The sequence below is a fragment of the Nicotiana tabacum genome, chromosome 20 (genome assembly GCF_000715075.1).
Source record: "Nicotiana tabacum cultivar K326 chromosome 20, ASM71507v2, whole genome shotgun sequence".
Classification (NCBI taxonomy): domain Eukaryota; kingdom Viridiplantae; phylum Streptophyta; class Magnoliopsida; order Solanales; family Solanaceae; genus Nicotiana; species Nicotiana tabacum.
In genome coordinates this window covers 82,643,087-82,663,482 of record NC_134099.1, presented here as the reverse complement: position 1 = coordinate 82,663,482, position 20,396 = coordinate 82,643,087, and the positions used below count along the sequence as shown (strand labels likewise).

Genomic DNA, 20,396 nt, shown 5'->3' with positions numbered 1-20,396 from the left:
GCTCCATTGTCTTAGCAAGCTTTTCAGTTTTATCAGGAGGCTCAAAATTAGAAGCATGAGAGTATGGAGCCGAGACCTTAAAAGTTGGTTCTAAAGCACAGTGTTGGGCATCAGGGATTTTGAACACAGTCTCATTAGAGGATCGAGGAAAGGTAGTAGGTGGATGAGCTACAAAAACATAAGTGGTCAAAGGAGCGGGATATGAAGTGGTTCTGGGGGGTGGAGTGTGAAAAGGTTGTGGGGAGATATCCTGGACTTGTGACAGTGGTGGAATAGTGACAAGGCTTTCAGTGTAGTTAGTGGAAACTGATGGTGGAGGACGCCCACTAATACATGCTTGGTATATTTTGGCAAGCTGTCCTTTCAACCTTAAGACCTCTTATTTCAACTCAGATTCTGATTCAACAATTCCCTTAGACGGATCAACAATGTCACGACCCCGGTTCGCCCTCCGTGAACCATCGTGATGATACCTAGTCTCTCCGACTAGGTAAGCCTAAAATGCGAAAGATAAACCAAATTTGCGGAAGAAAAGAAAAATACAATTTAAAATAGAAATAGAGTAATAAAATAGCGTTTAAAAGTGCCGCTCGGCATGCACAATATTTAACTCTCAAGAACTAATACATATGCCCAAAACCCGAAAACCCATGAATCACAAGCTAAGGATACTACATAGTGCTCTAACTCCAGAATAGTCTAAAACAAAGTAAATACAGAAGGGCTGTAACTACAAGAGAGAATGGAGAGAGAGACTCCCCGGTCTACGGATGCGGCAGATATACCTCGAAGTCTTCGAAGGGTCGCCTTGCCTCAAGGATGGTAAGTCTGAGTCGAAACACCCTGGATCTGCACATGAAAAACATGCACAGAAAGGGCATGAGTACACCACAACGGTACTTAGTAAGTACCAAGCCTAACCTCGGTCGGGTAGTGACGAGGAAGGTTAGGGCCCTACTGAGATTAAATAAATATAGAGATGACAGAATAAGATAAACAGTATAATTGAGAATCTACAGTAAGAATCTAATACAGGATAATAAGGAATACAATAACTGAAACAGAGATAAAGACAAAACATAAGGAAATACCACTCATAACAAGGATGATAACCGGGGATCTCTCAGTATCCTCAATATATATTCCAGGGATCTCTTGGTATCCCCAATGTATACAAGGGATCTCTTGGTATCCTCAATATATGCTAGGGATCTCTTGGTATCCCGAGGAACTCTTGGTATCCTCAATATACGTGCTAGAGATCTCTTGGTATCCCGCACCTCAGTTCAAATCATAAATACGTACAGGGGATCCCCCGGGATGCCGTCCCGTAGTCCCAAAGTAAAACACACGCAACAGCAGCACAAGAATTCTCAATTAAGCTCAATTTCGTACCAAGTAAAATAAATAATTCTAATTTAACATGTTTCACATAATTCAATTAAGGCAGTTTAAGCAAATAAACAGTTAAGTCAATTAGACACGCTTTTTCTAAGTTAACAGCAGGTTTAAATTACAAGTAAAATGAAACAGGAAAAAGGAACACAATTGAAATTACTTAAAGAAAACCGGATTTTCAACAAATAGCTCAAGTACTCACTCGTCACCTCACGTACAGGGCATTTCAATTATCAAATATACCAAATCCTAAGGGGAAGGTCCCCCACACAAGGTTAGGCAAGCCAATTACTTCGAACCAGCTCAAATCAATCCGAAACCACGCTCTTGCCACAAGTACTCGAGTCCAAATGACCCAAATCTATTCAATTCAATTGCATAATGTAAATAACACTTCAAGTAACTGATTCTACAAAGAAATCCTCACATTCTCGGGCCCACATCTTGGAATTAGGTAAAATTTACATTTCCAGAATCCTCACACTCTCACGAATTCAGTCATACCAAAAGTACCAAAATCGGACCTCAATTGGTCCCTCAAATCATCACTCAAATGCCTCTAATTAGTCGAGCCCTAACCCACCAATTACCACTGATTTTCCTTAATTCTTCATGCTTAAATTGATAAAAATCATTCCAATAACGAGTTTAGGAACAAAAGACCTTACCCCAATGAACTCCTCTAAAAATCCCTCTTGAAAAGTGCTCCCCAAGCTTCTTCCCGTTTGAAAAGAGGTGAAAAATAGCTAAATTTCGCGAAGGCAAGTATTTATATGTTTCTGCCCAGTGATTTCTGCATCTGCAGCCCTGGGAGCGCTTCTGCAGTCCCTCTTTTGCAGACCAACGGTCGCATCAACGACTTCTCATTAAATCCCCTTTTTCTGTTTCTACGATAAATTCTCCGCACCTACGATCTCGCCGGTGCGATACCCTTCTCGCACCTGCAGCTCCTGCTGGACGTCCCCAAATTCCACTTCAGCGATTGATCCGCCGCTTCTGGGGCTCCGCACCTGCGGTCCCACATTCGCAGGTGCAGTTATGACAGAAAACCAGCTGAAGCTGCAACTCCAAACTCCAAAATCTTTCCGTCAATCATCCGAAAACATCTTGAGGCCCCTGGGACCTCAACCAAAGGCACCAACAAGTCTAATACAACTGCCCAAACTTATACCAATCCTTAAAACACCTAAAACAACATCAAAACAACGAATCAACCACGGATTCAAGCCTAAAAATTCCAAAACTCTAAAAATACGCTTTCGATCAAAAAGTCTATCAAAATTCGTCCGAATGACCAAAAATTTTGTACACACGTCACATTCAACGCTACGGAGCTATTCCAACTTCCAGAATTTCATTCTGTCCCTCGGATAAAAATCTCACTATCGAATCGGAAACTTCAAAATTTGGCCTTTCGGCATTTCAAGCCTAAATTAGCTAAGGACCTCCAAAACACAATCCGAACAAGCTCCTAACCCCGGAATCACCCCACAGAGCTAACGGAACCATCAGAATTCTATTTATAGGCTGTCTTCACACTGTTCCGACTACGATCAACTTTCCAACACTTAAGCTCTCATTTAGGGATGAAGTGTCCCAAAACTCTCTGAAACTCAAAACCGAACATCCCGACAAATCAAAATAGCAGAAATAAACACGGGGAAAGTAGTTAATAGGGTATCGGGGCATTAATTCTTAAGACGACCGACCGGGTTGTCACAAATAACCCCTGTGTCCAAGTCCTTGCTACCCATGGCTACCTTACTCTTTGACCTTGTGTTGTATGGATGAGTTACTTAAAAACCACAAACCAACCACCCTTCGGATCAATGAAGATAACAAAAGGAACAAAATGGGATCATCCTGTTAGCATTAGTGCATTTAACAGCTAAAAATATCACATTGCGTGCAATGCACCTCACAACAATTAATGGTTCTAGAATGATTTCGAGGGTCACAAGGTCACTTGGCATCATCCCAATTTTGTTCATTTCAATCTTCTCTTCTCTTTTCTTTTCTAGCACTTCTTGGCTTGCTCATTTTCCTTTTTTTTTTTTTCTGATTATCACTCTTTTCTTTCCTCTCATTTCTCACGTCCCACAACTTCATCCTCTTTTCCCCTTTTTCTTCTTTTTTTTCTTTTTCTTTTAATAATAAAAAATGATTCGATCGAACCCTATGTACGTTGACTACGTATAATGACGCTGCATGAATCAGATCTTTGCGTAGTTCGGAAAGATCGGGAATAAAGTAAACAAACTAACGTTTTCCTTTTTTTTTCTTTTCTTTTCTTTTTGTTTTACCTTAATGACTACTCTGATGAGAGAAGAGAAATAAAAGAACCAAATCCTTTTTTTTGAATTTTCTAGACTTAATGTTCTATAACCTATTCTAGACTCAAGCTTAACGAGCATATTTTTTTTCTCTCCTTTTTCCCTTTTTGAAATAGATACTCTATGGGAAATTATTAAAGAAAAACTCCTAGAAGAGAAAAATATTTTTTGATTTTTTTTCTCTTCTTTTTTTGTAGGAAGGAAATCTAAAGAATAAACCAAAGAAAAATATTTTGAATTTTCATTTGATATCCCTGAAGAAAGATTTTGAAACGAGAAATGAACAAGGTAAAAATATATTTTTGGATTTCAGTTTTTGATTACCTAAGGAAGAAACTCTAAAGATAAGCAAACGATAAAGTGAGTTTTTTTTGTCTATGTACAATATCCTAAAATTCTAGTGAAAATAAAAAGAATATATATATATATATATATATATTTCCCAAAGAAGAACCTCAAAAGAAAATCCTTTCTGAATTTTGGAATCAATATCTTAAAGAAAATTTTAAAGAGGTACTAAAAGAAAATTCTTTTTTTTTTTGAATTTTTAGTCTTAATATATTAAAGGAAATATAAAAGCAATATTTTTTATTTTGAGTTCTAGATATTAATATTCTAAAGAAAACTTCTAACGGAGATATAAAACACAAAATCTCTTCTTTTATTTTTTGGATTTTTGAGTTATAACACCTTTTTTAAATACAAAATTGAAAGTACAATAACAAAAGACTCGATATTACTGTACAAAACTAGAAGGTAAAGATGACATAAAAAGAACAACAGACTCAAAACATAATAACTAAAAAAAATCTCCTTAAGCAAACTCCTGAATGAGTGACTCTAACTGGATGGTCCTAGGGCGTCTGTCATGCCCAAACTCCGGTTAGTAGATCCACACCTGCATGAGAAAATTAAGATCAAATAAAGTTAAAGACCTAGAACACTATGTGAGACAATAACACTTCCTGTTGGACAACATGCAAGACATGATTGAGGCTATTTTTGCAAAATGGCTTATTCGGCCTAAAGATGGCTAGAAGTGCAAAATTTGGCTAAGACCCCGCAAAGCCAAGAACCTAAGATTTACTAGGAAGACCGGACCCTATGTGGGTTGCCTACGTATCACGCCCCGAAAGACGAGAATCAGGTATGCGTAGTTCGAGAAGATTGGATACGAGCGAGAATAAAAAAACAACTAATTTAGAGAAAATATATTTTTTGTCCTTTTTAGAAAAAATGATGAAATGTAAACTCTTTTTGGATTTTTTTTTGATTTTTGAAAATGATGGGAAGTGCAGAATCTTTTTGGATTTTCATGTTTTTTTCTTTTCTTTAAAAGAAAATGTGAAAGAAAAACATAACTAGGTCCTACTTCCTTTATTTTTTTTACTCTTCACCCTTTTTTTCCATTTATCCTCAAACCTCATTGGTCCGCCAAATGACCCCTTTTACCCTTGAAGATTGCAACATGTAGCACATAAGATGCAACAGGATAGTCTTTTATTTTTGGGTACACTTGTCCTAGACGGACCCAACCCCTGTATTGAGTCTCCTAAGTCAAATGCATTTGATTCAAACAAACGTTCCTACTAGGGATTCGGCATGGGTCCATGTTATTCTAGGTTTAAAACCTGGGTGTATTATACTAGACTTGGTGTACCCGGACAGACAACTCGAGCCCGAGAGGGGGGAGGTTTACGTACCGTGAACCAAAAGGCCATCCGACTTTGTAAATTGTCTGAGCCTCTTTCTAATTTAAGGTATGACACTAACAGAAAAGAAGTTACGCTAGCATGCACTTCCCCGAAGATGAGAAGAGAAGGGTTTCGTAGCAGTTTATATACAGTTCAGATAATATCAAAGCGGTAAAAAGTGGCATTTAGCACATTAAGCCCAAACATGGAATAATACCAGCTAATAAAGCCAAATATAAAAATTATTCTAAGCTCGAATTCTTGAACCCTGAACCAGATATTTTGGGTTCTTATCCCCAGCAGAGTCGCCAGAGCTGTCACACCTCCTTTTTCTACCCCCCAAGGGATATAAGGGAGTTTTTTCCAATTTAATCGAAACATAATTATTTATTTCAAATTCAGAATCGTCACTTGGGATAATTTATCGTGTCCCAAGTCTCCGGTTTAAAATCCCGAATTGAGGAAGTTTGACTCTGTTATACAGTCCGCGAACGCAAAAATCGGGGTATGGAATTCTGTTAACCTGAGAGAAGGTGTTAGGCATTCTCGGGTTCTGTGGTTTTAGCATGGTCGCTTTGATCATACTTGGCTTATTAAATTGTTTAATTATTTATTTTAGAACCTATGTGTGTTTACCTTTTACCGCTTTTAATTAAGCAATTATCCTAAAGTGAGTCACACATACCTGTACTCATTCCATTTGACCCATAAAAAATCATGTCACGCGTATGTGTCCACGATTAATCACGCTTTACTATTATTAAGAAATTTTGGCCGAAGTTGCGCGAACGCTTACCCCGACTTTATTTTTAGGATTATAATTATGTCACGCGAATGTGTACACAGATAGATTAAGTCGCGCCTAAAGCAAACTACGATGTGAGTGAGTTATATAATCCCTAATTTGATGATTGTGTGTGAAAAGGCACATAATTAGAGAGTACTTTTACCAAGTGTCAAGCTCATTCCTTTTTAACTTATCATTTCAAGCATTTAGCCGAGCCCAATTCCTAAAGGACGTATTCAACAACTCAGAATAGTTCATAAATGCAAATAGTATTCAATAACTTAGAAGTGTAGCTACTACAGAGTTCACGCTGCAGTGAGTAGAATTAAAGACACAGCTAGGACCAAAGTATTTATAACCATTCAAAAAAAAATCAGAAATAAGGAACTCACAATAAGTAGAGATATTACCTATAAATAAGAAGAATAAGCAGCAGTTTTAAAAGAACTAAAATGCTTACATTCGCTCTTGTGTCCAACACAATTCCAAGAACAGTATCCCCCACGGTAGGTATATATCTTTTGTGTGAGCTTTCAATCCAGTATTTGTTTGGCTTTGAAAACCTCAAAATACCAGCCTTGACAACAGTTATAGCGTCATGGTCCTCTAATGAACAACAACTTCGAACTAAAATCAGAACCTATGAACGGAACTCGATAAGGAACCAATGGAAAAAGTCATCAAAACTCAACCAGAAAACTCGAGATTCGCCAGAAAAGGATGTTAAACGAGTTTTGGACTCCTCACTGTTTTGTTGCTACTTCCAGAGTGCAAAACCAGAGCCATGACTGCACAGTTGGAGCTTGCTCACTCCAAATATGTGATGGAGATAAGATCAGAGCAGAGAAGAGAGAGGCAGAAGTGAGAGCCTCTTCAGTAGAGGCAAGAAAAGAAGTTTTGGGGTGTCTTCCAAATCAGAAACGGTTGTGTGTGTAATGGTTGTTCAAGGCTGTTGGGCGAACGAGAGATGGCATTGAGTCTCTAAAAAAATGAGAGATTTGGCTACCGCTTCTCTATGTTCAAAGAGATGAGAGCCTCTGTTCTTTGTGTTTTTGCTTCAAATCAGGAAGAAATCACTCCTCCTTTAGGTCTTAGGTGTTATCAACGTTAGGTCTAGTCTAGGTTTTTTCCATCTTTCTCATGTGTGTAGAGGAAAGTCGTTGAAGATGGCTGCTGATGGGTGTATTTTTTGTTAAGAAAAAACCATGGAATGGCTGCTTTCTTCAGAGAAGAAGCAGATGATTCGATCGGGGGAGGGGGGAGGGGGGTCGTTTTTTTGTTGAAAACGGCGGAAGAGTCCTTAGGGTCTAGGGGTTTTATCTATATCTAGAATTAATTAGGTTTTAGGGTTATAAATCATATGGGGGTTATGTGGGCTAAGGGAAATGGGCTATCCGAATTTGGGCTCAATTTGGCTTTTAATTCTATACTTCTTGCAATTTAGCCAAAAATATTAATTTCTTTTCTAAAATAATTCCAAAAAATCTAAAATTAATCCTAAAATATGAACACAAAATCTAAATGCAATGCATGCTATTTGTTTTTCATTTTTTCATGATTTTAACAGAATTAGGCATGCACAAAAAATGCAAACAATTAACGAAAATCTACAAACAATCCTATAAAATTGGAAACAATTTGGAAAAAATCTATTTCTTTAATTTGTATGAGTATTTCACATAGGGAAAAAATCACGTGCTCACAACAAGTTTTCTCGAAGCTTCTTGTTCATATCTCTCATCAAAATATACTATTCGATAATGTCTGTCTAGCAGACTCCCTGCTAACCCTAGTGAACATTCCAATATTTGTCCTACATTCATTCGTGAAGGTACTTCTAATGGGTTAAAGACCATATCAATGGATCTTCCTTTTTGTAAATAAGGCATATCTTGTCTAGGCAAAATTTTGGAAATGATACCTTTATTTCTGTGTCTTGCAACTACTTTATCGCCTACTTTGTTTTCACGTTTTTGTGAAATATGTGCACGAATCATTTTGAGATTATAACTAGAACCACCTCTTTTCTGGATCCACCTCATATCAATAACCCGACCCCTGCCATCTATAGGTAGTTTTAGACAAGTTTCTTTTGAAATAGATACCTGAATACCAAGTATAACTCATAACAATCTATCTTCTGGGACATACAACGATTCTTTCACAACCTGGGGTGTTAATTTACCTACTAAAATATCACCCGTCTCTACCTAAGATCCCAGTATCACAATTCCATTTTTATCTAAATTGCGGAGTAAATGGGCTTCTAAATGCGGCATTTCATTAGTTACTTTTACAGGGCTTTGGCTTGTCACATGAGTCTGAATTTCATATTTTTAGTATGTGAAAAGAAGTATAAATATCTTTATATACCAAACGCTCGAAAATAAGTACTGCATCTTCAGAATTGTAACCCTCCCACGACATATAAGCTACTAATACGTTTTTCCCAAAGCAAGTTTGCCACCAACTGTAGCAGCACCATCCACTAAAATTTGTCCCTTTTTAATTCATTTACCCCGAGGAACCTGGAGTTTTTGATGCATACAAGTATTTTTATTTAAACGTTGATATATAACTAATGGATGCTTAGAATATCTCCATTACCTGCTAAAAGAATCTTGTCAGTATTGGTATAAATGACCCGTCCCACGCAATCAACTATATCAAGAGCCCCTAAATCTAGATCTGCTTGTCGTTCCAACCCAGTTCTAACAATGCATTTCTCAGAGCGAGAAAGAGGAACTGCTTGACATAGCATATTAGAACTCATTAAAGCTTAATTCATATCATTATGTTCGATAAAAGGAATGAGGGAAGCTTCAATAGAAAGATATTGAAAAGGAAAAATACTTTGAAGATGAACCTGTTCCCATGCAATAATCAAGAATTCTTGACGATACATTAGACAACAAAACAAAAATATACCAAAAGAGAAACAAATATTTAATGTGGATTGGTCAATTGATTGTAATGACCTGATCGGTCATTTTGAGCATTTACATTCAGATCGGCAGTTTGAGGTTGTGGGTAGCTGCATATGGTGTATTATAACTTGCGTTGGTCGGTTTTGGTTTTTGAGTTGTTTGATATTGATTTGGAAGAACGAATCTTAAATAGGAAGCTTCAAGTTGGCTGACCTTTGTGTATTTGACCTTGGATCAGAGTTTTTATAATTCTGGTAGGTATGGATGGTGATTTTTGACTTGGGCGTATGCCTGTATTTGCATTTGGATATTTCTAGAAGGTTTAGATACTATTTGGCAAAAATTTGCAATCTGAAGGTTTGAGATGTTCATAAGTATGACCAGGAGTTTACTTTCATAATATCAGATTCATACTGTAGTTCTAGGAGTTCGAATAGGTTTTTTATGTCATTTGGAACTTGTGTGCAAAATTAAAGGTCATTCCGAGTTGATTTGATATCATTCGACGCGGATTTGGAAATTGAACATTCAAAAGTTTCTTAAGTTTGATTTGAGGTGTGATGCGTGGTTTTGATGTTATTATGTGTGATCTGAGGCCTCGAGTAGATCCGTTTTATGTTTTGGATTTGTTGGTATATTCGAATGCGGTCCCGAAGGGCTCGGGTGTGTTTGGAATGATTTCAGACCATTTCGTAGTTTCATGCATTACTAATCTCTGGTGTTTCAGTTGTTCTTCGTGATCACAAAGCTGTGGTTGCGATCACATAGTGATTCTTCGAGCTAGGTGATCTTCTTCATCGCATTCGCGACAGGTCGACCGCATTCACGTAGAGTTTGGGGCTGGTTTTCTTCGCATTCACGTCTGCTTCTACGCATTCACGTAGTGTTGGGATGGACTGGGCAAGTCGACAGTTTCCTCCTCACGTACGTGATGTTTTTTCTGTGTTTGCGTAGGTATGACAGATATGTTTATCACAGTCGCGAGGCTTGTGCCGTGAATGTGCACTGTTAATTTGGGGTAGTGTAATTTGTGCAACGTGAAAGCCATGGTTGTTCCGTGTTTACGAAGAGTATCCTTGTTCAGTGATTATAAAGTACTCTATTTCAAAGGTTTTGGTCTTTTTATCACATTTTGAGTTATGAAGCTCGTATTTGGACAATTTTGGAGGATATTTTCACCACATGGATTGGGGTAAGTATTTTTGACATTGTTTTAGTTATATTCCATGATTCCATCTTCGATTTTGGCCTTTAAGTTAAGGAATTTAAAAGAGAAATTTGGGCGTTTTGTCAAAACTTTTCTAAATTGAAGATTTGAGATTTGAACATCGATTCAGAGTCGTATTTGAGTGAAGTTAGTATGGTTGAACTTGTTTTCGAATGGGTTATCTGAATATGTGAGTTTTGTCGGATTTCGGAGTGCGAGTCCGGGTTGACCTTTGGGTTGACTTTGAGTATTTTATTAAAGATTCGACCTTTATCATTTGGGTTTGTTTCCTATGGCATAATTTGATGATTTTGGGTTGCTTTTGGCTAGTATTGAGCCGTTCGAAGGTTGATTTGTGCGGGATGACGCTTTTAGTGTATCGATTTGGCTTGTTTGAAGTAAGTGTCTTGCTTGGCTTTGTTGAGGGAATTTTTCCTACTAAATGATATTGTTTGCCATAGGCAGGGTGGTGCACATACGAGGTGACAAACGTATATGGATGTGCCAGGGTTTTCCATGCTCGGGAGGGGAAATTTATGCTTTCCTTGTGCTTTAATGAACTTGGTGATTCTTTGACTTATGCTTTATTTAATTTTATGACTAATAAACTCAATTAACTATATTAAAAATCATGTTAGAACATATGACATCTTAAAAAGTATTTAATGTGTTATTTTTGGACTGCTTACATATTTAATTAACTGTAGTACCATGAACATTCAATTATACCTGTTATGGTCATGCTACCTGAGTTTATTTATCCGTAATATATGTGAGGATTGGGGCCTTAGGGCTATGTTCGGCATGAGGGTTATTTCTGTGCGGTTGATATGATGTTGGCACTTAAGTATTTCCGTGCCGTTTGAAATGAGATTGGTTTGTTGGTTATTACCGTGCGAAAGGAAAGGAAGTTGGATTTTTTGTTATGACTTCTCATTCCTTGAGTACTTACATGTCTTTTTACTTTGGTTTCTATTAATGTTAGTTATCTTGTACGATACTTCTGTTTGAGTTCCCTACGTAATTACTTATGTGATTTCCCTTTGGCATGTTATAATTATAGCTATGTCTTTACCTTCTCTGTTATTAATACACCTACATTCTTACTTGATTTACTTCTGTTACATACCTTATTCGAATTCATGTCTTTACTTGTTATTAGACCATACCTGTAATTGTCACGTGATTAACTTGTTAGATGCTTTAACCTACTACACGTCTTCACTCACTATATGCTTTCACTTTATTAGGCAAGCCAACAATCACAAATTAAATATGCATTTAAATTAAAAATATGATGTAATAAGTTTAACAGTTAAAATCTCATAAATAACTGATAAGAACAACTGCGACTCAATTACAAAAACTCCCAAAATTCGGGTGTCACTATGTAAATAATCTACTAAGTGTCAAACAGTCCAAACTTCTAATACATCTGTATAGAAAGATAGAACAATGCTAATTAAACTGAAAAGAAGGAGAGTCGAGGTATGTGGATGCTATAGTAGCTACTTAAATAGTCTCCAAGCAGATACTGCTCCAAGTCTAGCAACCACCGGGTCCAGATGTACCTAGATCTGCACACGAAGTGTAGACTATAGTATGAGTATAATCCACCCAATATACTCATTAAGTAACAAGACTAACCCTAGGCCGAAAGCAATGACGAGCTCATAAAGGTACAATCCAAATCTAGATAATTATAATACATATAAAATAGGGACTTGACAGTAATAACTTAGAGAAGTCTATAATCAGTTTGTACATAGTACAGGAATGTATATATGCTTTAAAGTTTAATAGTTAAAGCTCAACACTGAAAAAATAAGCCAAGTATAGCTAACATAAGAAGTGTTACATCTCTATGTCTACATATCAAATATGCATGTCAAATGCAATTCATCACAATGATAGACTCATGTACACACCCTCTCAGAGTACTCAATCTCACTGTCTCACACACTCACTCATCACTCCCAATCACTTAGCAATGTACGGTACATGCGCTCACTGCTAGTAAGTCTGACTCCAGAGGGGCGAATCCTGCCCAAGCGCTAATATCAGCCAACATGACCTGTTGCGGTGTGCAGCTTGATCCAATAATAAATTAATAAAAATATGTTGTGGAGTGCATCCCGATCCAATAATGAATCAATAAAACCTGATGCGGCGTGCAACCCAATCCTATAAATATCACTTGCAAATCCGGCCATCGGGCCCCAACTCAGTCATCAATCTCTCCAATCTCTCGGGCTTACAAATCTATGCCAATCAGCCCAAACAATGATATCACGATGTAACAATATATGACAACATAGACTGAGATATGATATGCAAATGATGTATGTGACTAAGTATGAAATTGTAATTTAAGCAAATAATTCAACAACATAAAGGACCTCAGTGGGTCCCAACGGAATAAGCATATAGCCTAAGCATGATTTCTAACATGGATCACAACCCAATTACTCTAACATGTAGGAATTTCAGGGATAGACACAGTACCACATAATCAACCAAGTCAAAATTATCATGGTGCATACCCACATGCCCATCACCTAGCTTGTGCGTTACCCCAATACCAACCATATAACACAAAATCCAGAGATTTATACCCTTAGTACCAAGTTTGGAAGTGTTACTTACCTCAAACCGCACAAATCACAACTCCAACAAGCCTTTGCCTCGTGAATCGCCCTCGTGACGACTTGAATCTAGCCTGAAAATAACTTAATACAATCAATACAAGCTACAGGATTCGATTCCATATGATAAAGCTTTGTACTTTAACCAAAGTTAAAAAGTCAACCCCGAGCCCACGTCTTGGAACCAAATAAAATTTATAAAATCCGAACACTCATTCAATAACAAGTCCAACCATACCAAAATAATCAAATTCTGACTACAAATCGACCCTCAAATCCCAAAATCTTACTCTCTAATAAATGGGTCCAAAATCCCCAAATTCTAACTTAGATTCATGAAAAATAGGTGAGATAATTAAAGGGTATTCAAAATATATAGACAAAAGTGATCAAAATCACTTACCTCTTGAAATCTAGTGAAAACGCCTCAATCCGAGCTCCCAAAGTCAAAAATTGAAGAAAATACTCCAACCCTCGCCTTTTTGTATTCTGCTAGTAGTTCCACTTTTGCGAACTCCCCAACCACACCTATGATAAAGTTTCTGCGGAAGAAAGCCCGCTTCTGCGGATTTTCATTAAACTTCCGACTAGCCGCTTCTGCGGGTCTGCTCCTGCGGGCCTCCGGACCTGCAGTCCAAGCTCCGCACCTATGGAAGTGCACCTGCGGATCCCTTCCACTTCTACGACCCTTGAGCCTCCGACCAAAATCCGCATCTGCAGATAGCTCGTCACATCTGCGGGCTCACAGATGCAGAAAACCCCTCGCACCTACGACCTCTACCCAACACACAAAGAACCACACCTATGACCTCATGGCCGCTTATGTGGCTCCGCACCTGCGACCAAGTTTACGCAGGTGCGGTGGCACCAGAACTGATAACACCAGCATCTACACAAGTCCAATAATCCGATTTCAATTTGAATCACACCCGAGGCCCCTGGGACTCCATCCAAACATATCACTAATTCCTAAAGCACGATACAAACTTACTCGAAGCCTCAAATCACATCTAATAATATCAAAAACACAAATCACAACCCAATTTAAGTCTAATGAAACCAATGGATTTCCCACTTCTACAATCAATGCCGAAACCTATCAAACAAACTCCGACAAATTTTACACACAAGTTATAAATGACACAAGGACCTAGTTCAACTTCCGGAACCAGAGTTTGAGCCTAGTAAATACAAAGTCAACTCTCGATCAAACTTCTCAACTCTCCAAACTTTAACTTTTCCAATCTTTTGCCAATTCAAGCAAAAACCACATACGGACCTCCAAATCAATATACGGACACACTCCTAACCAAAATTACCCTACGGAGCTATAGGAACCATCAAAACTCCATTACAGAGTCGTTTACATATAAGTCAATATCTGGTTAACTCTTTCAACTTAGGCTTCTAATCTTCGGACTAGGTGTCCCAATTCATTCTGAAACATCCCCGAAACCAAACCAACCACCCCGGCAAGTCACATAAAAACAAACGAAAACTAAATAAGCAATAAAGGGGAACGAGGCTATAATACTCAAAATGACTGGCCGGGTCGTTACATTCTCCCTTTCTTAAACAAAAGTTCGTCCTCGGATGGGTCTACAATCATACTTGGAGCCTCAAATAGGTGTTGATAGCTGCTTCGCATCTCTCATGCGGTCTCCCAAGTAGCCTTCTCGACTAGCTGACCTCTCCACTATACTTTCACTGAAACTATATTCTTTAATCTCAACTTCCAAACCAGCCAATACAAAATGGCAATCGGCTCTACATCATAAGTCAAATCCCCATCTAATCGAATCGTGCTAAAGTCCAAAGCATAAGACGGATCATCGAAATACTTCCGGAGCATGGAAACACGAAAACTGGATGAACACTTGATAGACTAGGTGGCAATGCAAGCTTGTAAGCCACCTTTCCATTCCTCTCAAGCACCTCAAAAGGGCTAATATACAAAGGACTCAACTTAGTCTTCTTCTCGAACCACATAACACCCTCCATGGATGGAACTTTGAGTAATACTTTCTTTCCTACAATGTAGGCAAAATCAAGAACCTTTCGATTGGTGTAACTCTTTTGTCTAGACTGTGCCGTGCGAAGCCAATTTCCTGAATCAACTTAACCTTTTCCAAAGCATCCTAAACCAAGCCAGTACCCATTATTCTAGCCTCACACGAATCAAACAAACCAACCAAAGACCGACACCGCCTACCATACAAGGCCTCATTCAGATCCATCTAAATACTCGATTGGTAGCTGTTGTTGTAGGCAAACTCAACAAAGTAGTAGAAATCTAAAATAATGGATATCGGTACATCCTGAAGGCAAAAAATCTTGTGGATTTAGATCTCAGCCAACTGCTCTAAAGAATAGGTAGTCCTGACTGGAATGCAGTGCACGAACTTAGTCAACTGCTCCACAATCACCTAAACAACATCAAATTTCTTCAATGTCTGTGGGAGCCCAACTACGAAGTCCATAGTGATACGCTCCCATTTCCACTCAGGAATCTCAAGCCTCTGATGCTCGTACTTTACCTTCTAACAATTCAAGCACTGAGCTACAAACTCCACTATATATTTCTTCATTCTCCTCCACATAGAGTTCTACCTCAAGTCCTGATACATCTTTGCGAAACCTGGATGAATGGAATATTGTGAGCTGTGGGCCTCATAAAGAATCAACTCACGTAACCCATCCACATTGGGCAAACAAATCTGACCCTACATCCGCAACACGTCATCATCTCCAATAGAAACCTCCTAGGCATCATCATGCTTAATCGTGTCCTTAAGGACAAGCAAATGGGGTTGTCATACTGACACACTCTTATACAATCATATAAAGAAGACCGAGAAATGACGCAAGCTAGAACCTAGGCTCTGAAACATCCAACCTCACAAATTGATTGGCCAAGGCCTAAACATCTGATGCAAGTGGTCTCTAACCAACATGAATATATGCAAAGCTACCCATACTCACAGTCTTTCTACTCAAGACATCGGCCACCATCTTGGCCTTTACGGGATGATACAGAATGGTAATATCATTGTCTTTTGACAGCTCCAACCATCTCCACTGCCTAAAACATAGATCTTTTTGCTTGAACAAGTGTTGCAGACTCCGATGATCCGTAAATACCTTACAAGACACATCATAGAGATAATGCCTCCAAATATTCAATGTATGGACGATGGCTGCCAACTCTAAATCATGAACATGGTGTAAGCACGTGATTTTTGCCCAATATGAGAATTACTCCCAAAAAATCCAAAAATAAAATGATTTTTCTTTGGTGTGCAATTTTGTGATATTTTGTGATATTTTGAATAATTATTTGTATTTGTCTGTGCGTGTTTATTTGATAAATTAATAAAAAATACAAAAATATATCGCATTTTGCATGTAGGATTTAATTCTATAGTTGTTAGTAATTAAATTTGTTTTACAAAAATTAAAAATTACAAAAGTAGGCATCGTTTGCATTTTTAGCATTTAATGTCCAAATATACAATTTTATGCTTAATTATTACTTAATTATGCGTTAATTGTTATTGGGAGTTAATTTGCGCTTTTATAACTTAATATCACACTTAATAATAGTTTAAGTATTTTTATAATTTAGTTTTAGAGAAATAAAAGAAGAAAAAAGAGCGAAAATATAAAGAAAGTCGGAATTGGGCCTCTTCTTCAATTTCAAGTTATAGGCCCAAAAAATGGCCCAACCTTCCCTATGACCCAGTCCATTTCGAACTGGGTCGACCCAGTCCATAACCCAACATCCTATTATCTTACAAAACAAAAAAAAAAGAAGAGAAAACCCTAAAAACACAAAACACTCATCCGCCCCCCCCCCTCTCATTTTTTTTCATCTTCTTCTCCAAACCTTCCAAACCCCACCTCCCATGACTGCCCTTCATCCTCACCATGGACGACCCATCTGCGCCTTCAGCTTCACCAACGTTCATGCCTACTCCTCCTCCTTCGTTCTTCGTCAAGCTCGAGCTTGAGCTCGACGTTCATGGCTACTCCTCCTCCATTTCGTTTTTTTTGCTTCTGCTACGACAAACGGACCCTTCTACTTCCATCTTCTCCGTCCAAGAAACCAAACGATCCCTCCTTCCAGCTCGTCCATGGACTGCCCGCTGCTTCGTCATCTTTCTTCGGCACCAACGAAAATGTCTGATGAGTCAAGCTGCGTCCGCTTCGAAGGACTGCTTAAAACAGCCATCGTCGAGTTTCATCTGCTACAACCAAACGTTGCTGCCTCGACCAGCTTCTGCCTCATCGACACAGGCAGCTATGACTGCCATCGCGTCGACCTTCTCCGTCCCCAGCCGCTACTGCTGAAGCAGAAGCTTCGTCCAAACAAACCTCCGGTGTTGCGTTTTGCCTCGCCGATGCTGTTGCTGCTTTCATCTTCTTCGTACAAGCAAGCCAAACGCACCCCATCTGCTTCATGCTGCTTCTCGACGTCGTGTTGCTGCTGCTCGTCGCAGCAGGTGTTTGACGGAATGCTTCTGCTGATCGTCGCAGCAGGTTCTTCTATTTTGCCATTGCTTCATCTTCTTCGAATCGTCAAAGGTTCGAAGGTCTTTCGTTGAGTCGAGGCCCGGACAGATTTGTTTACAATCGTTGTTCGTCGTTTCATTTCCGGTTAGTTGGTTTTGAGTCTCATTTATCGTCCATATTTTGTTTGGTATTTTTCGGATCCAAAATCGATAAATGATTTAATTCTTGTTTGGTTTGTCTATCGTTTGAAATAATTTTCTAGTTTGTTCATGTGTTTTGTTGATTTTAATTTTCAGATTTCAAATGGTAAATTAATTAATTTGTTTTCATGTTTATTTCATGATTGTTTTATTGTTTAGGTAAGAATTTGTTAGTTTGATGTTTGTTAGATTCAAATTGAAATTTAATCAACTATTTCTTCAATTTGTTTCATGTGTTTATGTATTGTTAGAAATTGTTAATATTGTTAAGTTCAAGTTTAAGTTCATAATTGTTTCTTCGTCGATCTTGTTATTTGTTTAAAGAATTTAGTTGTATTAAAGGAATATATTGTTTTAATCGTTTAATCCGTCATGTTTGTTGTCTTAAAATAGATTCATTCATGTTCATACTTTGTTTGGATGATCTTGAATCCGAATTTTTGTATAGTTTGATTTCTTGTTTACCATTTATGATTATTGCTTGAATTGTTCTCATAATCTTGTTTAAAGTTTAATATAAGAATTGTTTGTTGTAATGTTGTTAGAGTTGATTTTAAGTTCAATATGATTGAATTTAGAAATCTTCATACTTTGTTTGTTGTTGTTGTTGAATCCGAAAATAGGATTGTTTGTTGCTAAAATATTGTTCAATCAAATTTTAGTTGTTCTTTGTTGTTCAATTCGTGTTCATGTGATTTGTTGTTGAAATGTTGTTAAAATCGTGTTCATGTGATATTGTTGTTATGATGTTCATCCATGTTCATATTGTTGTTTGAACATTGTTAGAAATTGATCATATTGTCTATATTTTGGTTAAGTTTGATTAATTGATGTATTATAGCTGATGGTTAGTTTGGTAAATTTGTAATACGTTCAGGGATAGTTTGGTAATTTCAGTAAGGTCGGAAGGGGTAGTTTAGGAATTGTACATTTTGAAATTGTTTATTTGAAGCATGGGGGACAAAATGAAATGGGGTGGGTTGTGATATGATTATTTAATATAAAGGGGGGACAAGATTTAAATTAAAGGGGAATCTTGCATTTTTTTTAAATAAAGCATGGGAGACAAAATATAATGGGGTGGTGTGATATGTTTATTTAATGTAATGGGGATGAGTGGAAAAATAATGGGTTGGGTAGAGAAAAAGTATTGATTTAATTGATTAAAGGATTTATGGGATGAGATTATATATATGTGAAGTCTTGAACACAAGAGACGGACAAGAATACAGATAGAGAGAAAAAAAACGGACAGAGAATAGAAGAGAGAAAATTCCGAAAAATATTTAAGCTTTCAAAATAAAAATAAAAGCTAAAAAATATACTGCTTTCTTTCTTTGTTTGAAATTAGTATTAATGGTTGTTGTTACATTTAAAGCTTAAAGCTTTTGTTTTTGGGATTACTACTCCACCGGTCTGTTACTGGGTTGTTACTGTTGCTGGGCAGTTGTTGCTATTGCACTGTTATTACTGTTGCTGATTTTCATTTTCATTTTCTTTTGCTTCCAATATCAGATACATATCTTTTAAACTCATGTTGTGAAGAGCTTCAACATGGAAAGTAAATGAAGTTTGGAATTATAAGGATGTCTTCTACTCATTTAAATTTTATTAGTTTAAATTTCAGTTTTGTTTTAGTTGGTTAATATAGTATTAAATCAATTAGTAGATTAGTTCTCTTTCTTAATAACTAATGGCTTAGTTATTTTAGGAACGCGATCAACTCATTTCTTTTAATATATGAAATAATGTCAATGATTTTTTTACAAAATATAGAGTTAAGTGTTTGCAAATAGTCGCATAGGCAGAAAATAAGAATTGGTTTATTTATCTCAAACTCAATCTTTGTAAACAAATTAACCAAACAATTATAACTTTGGACTAAAAACAAGTATATGAGAAGGATATGGGATTTACAAGCACGAATTGCAACATTTTATGTCAAGGATATGTAGAAATAGAATTCGCATTAAATGTAACAATAAAAATTCTTCAGAAACTATTAATTTGTTTATCAAATTAATTCTTTTTCCAGTTTTATATGCGATTCAATTTTTGGATATGTTAATGTTGTATCCACGATAAAAATGGCAGTATTTTTAGTTACATGTTGTTTGTTTCTTTTTCATATCATCAATTCTTTAAAATTTGAATAGTTTTGAGGTATATAATTCATACGCGTAAAATAAGACTTGTAGCAACGCCTAATAAATTCTGAATTCTTTGTCAAGAAATTTGGTGGCATCCCAATCGGTAATTCTCCACGATTCTTACATTTAAAAATAGATGGATGCAATAAACATTTATGGAAAATCTATACTACTATTAAGAATCTTTTGCGTGATTAGGGATGCGTTCGCGTAACCTGATTATATTTCTAAAAGCAATTCGGATTATGCGTTCGCGCAACTTCGAACGAACATTTAATAAAAAGGGGACTCTTCGGAGAATATCAATATTAATTTCATATAACTCGAGATGTGCGGTTCAATATTTAATTATACAAGAGCGACGAACGTTCTTAATTTTATTTTTAGCACAATTTCGAACTTAAGTCTTTTTTTTATATAATAAAAAATTTCGAAAATAAATAAATAATAATTATTATATTGTGTATACGTACGCGTGACACGATTTTCACGTTAAAAAATATTAATATATAAAACGAATACACGTACGCGTGATTCGATTCG

The 20,396-nt window shown here is 37.0% G+C and overlaps 1 long non-coding RNA gene across 1 annotated transcript; it reads right to left on the bottom strand.

Moving 5' to 3' along the window:
* Nucleotides 1-4,371: 4,371 nt before the first annotated feature.
* Nucleotides 4,372-7,499, bottom strand: LOC142174923 (uncharacterized). Its single transcript, XR_012704043.1, has 2 exons — nucleotides 6,673-7,499; nucleotides 4,372-4,629 (listed from the first exon to the last, which is right to left on the bottom strand). It is a non-coding gene; the product is annotated as an uncharacterized LOC142174923 (long non-coding RNA).
* Nucleotides 7,500-20,396: the final 12,897 nt, after the last annotated feature.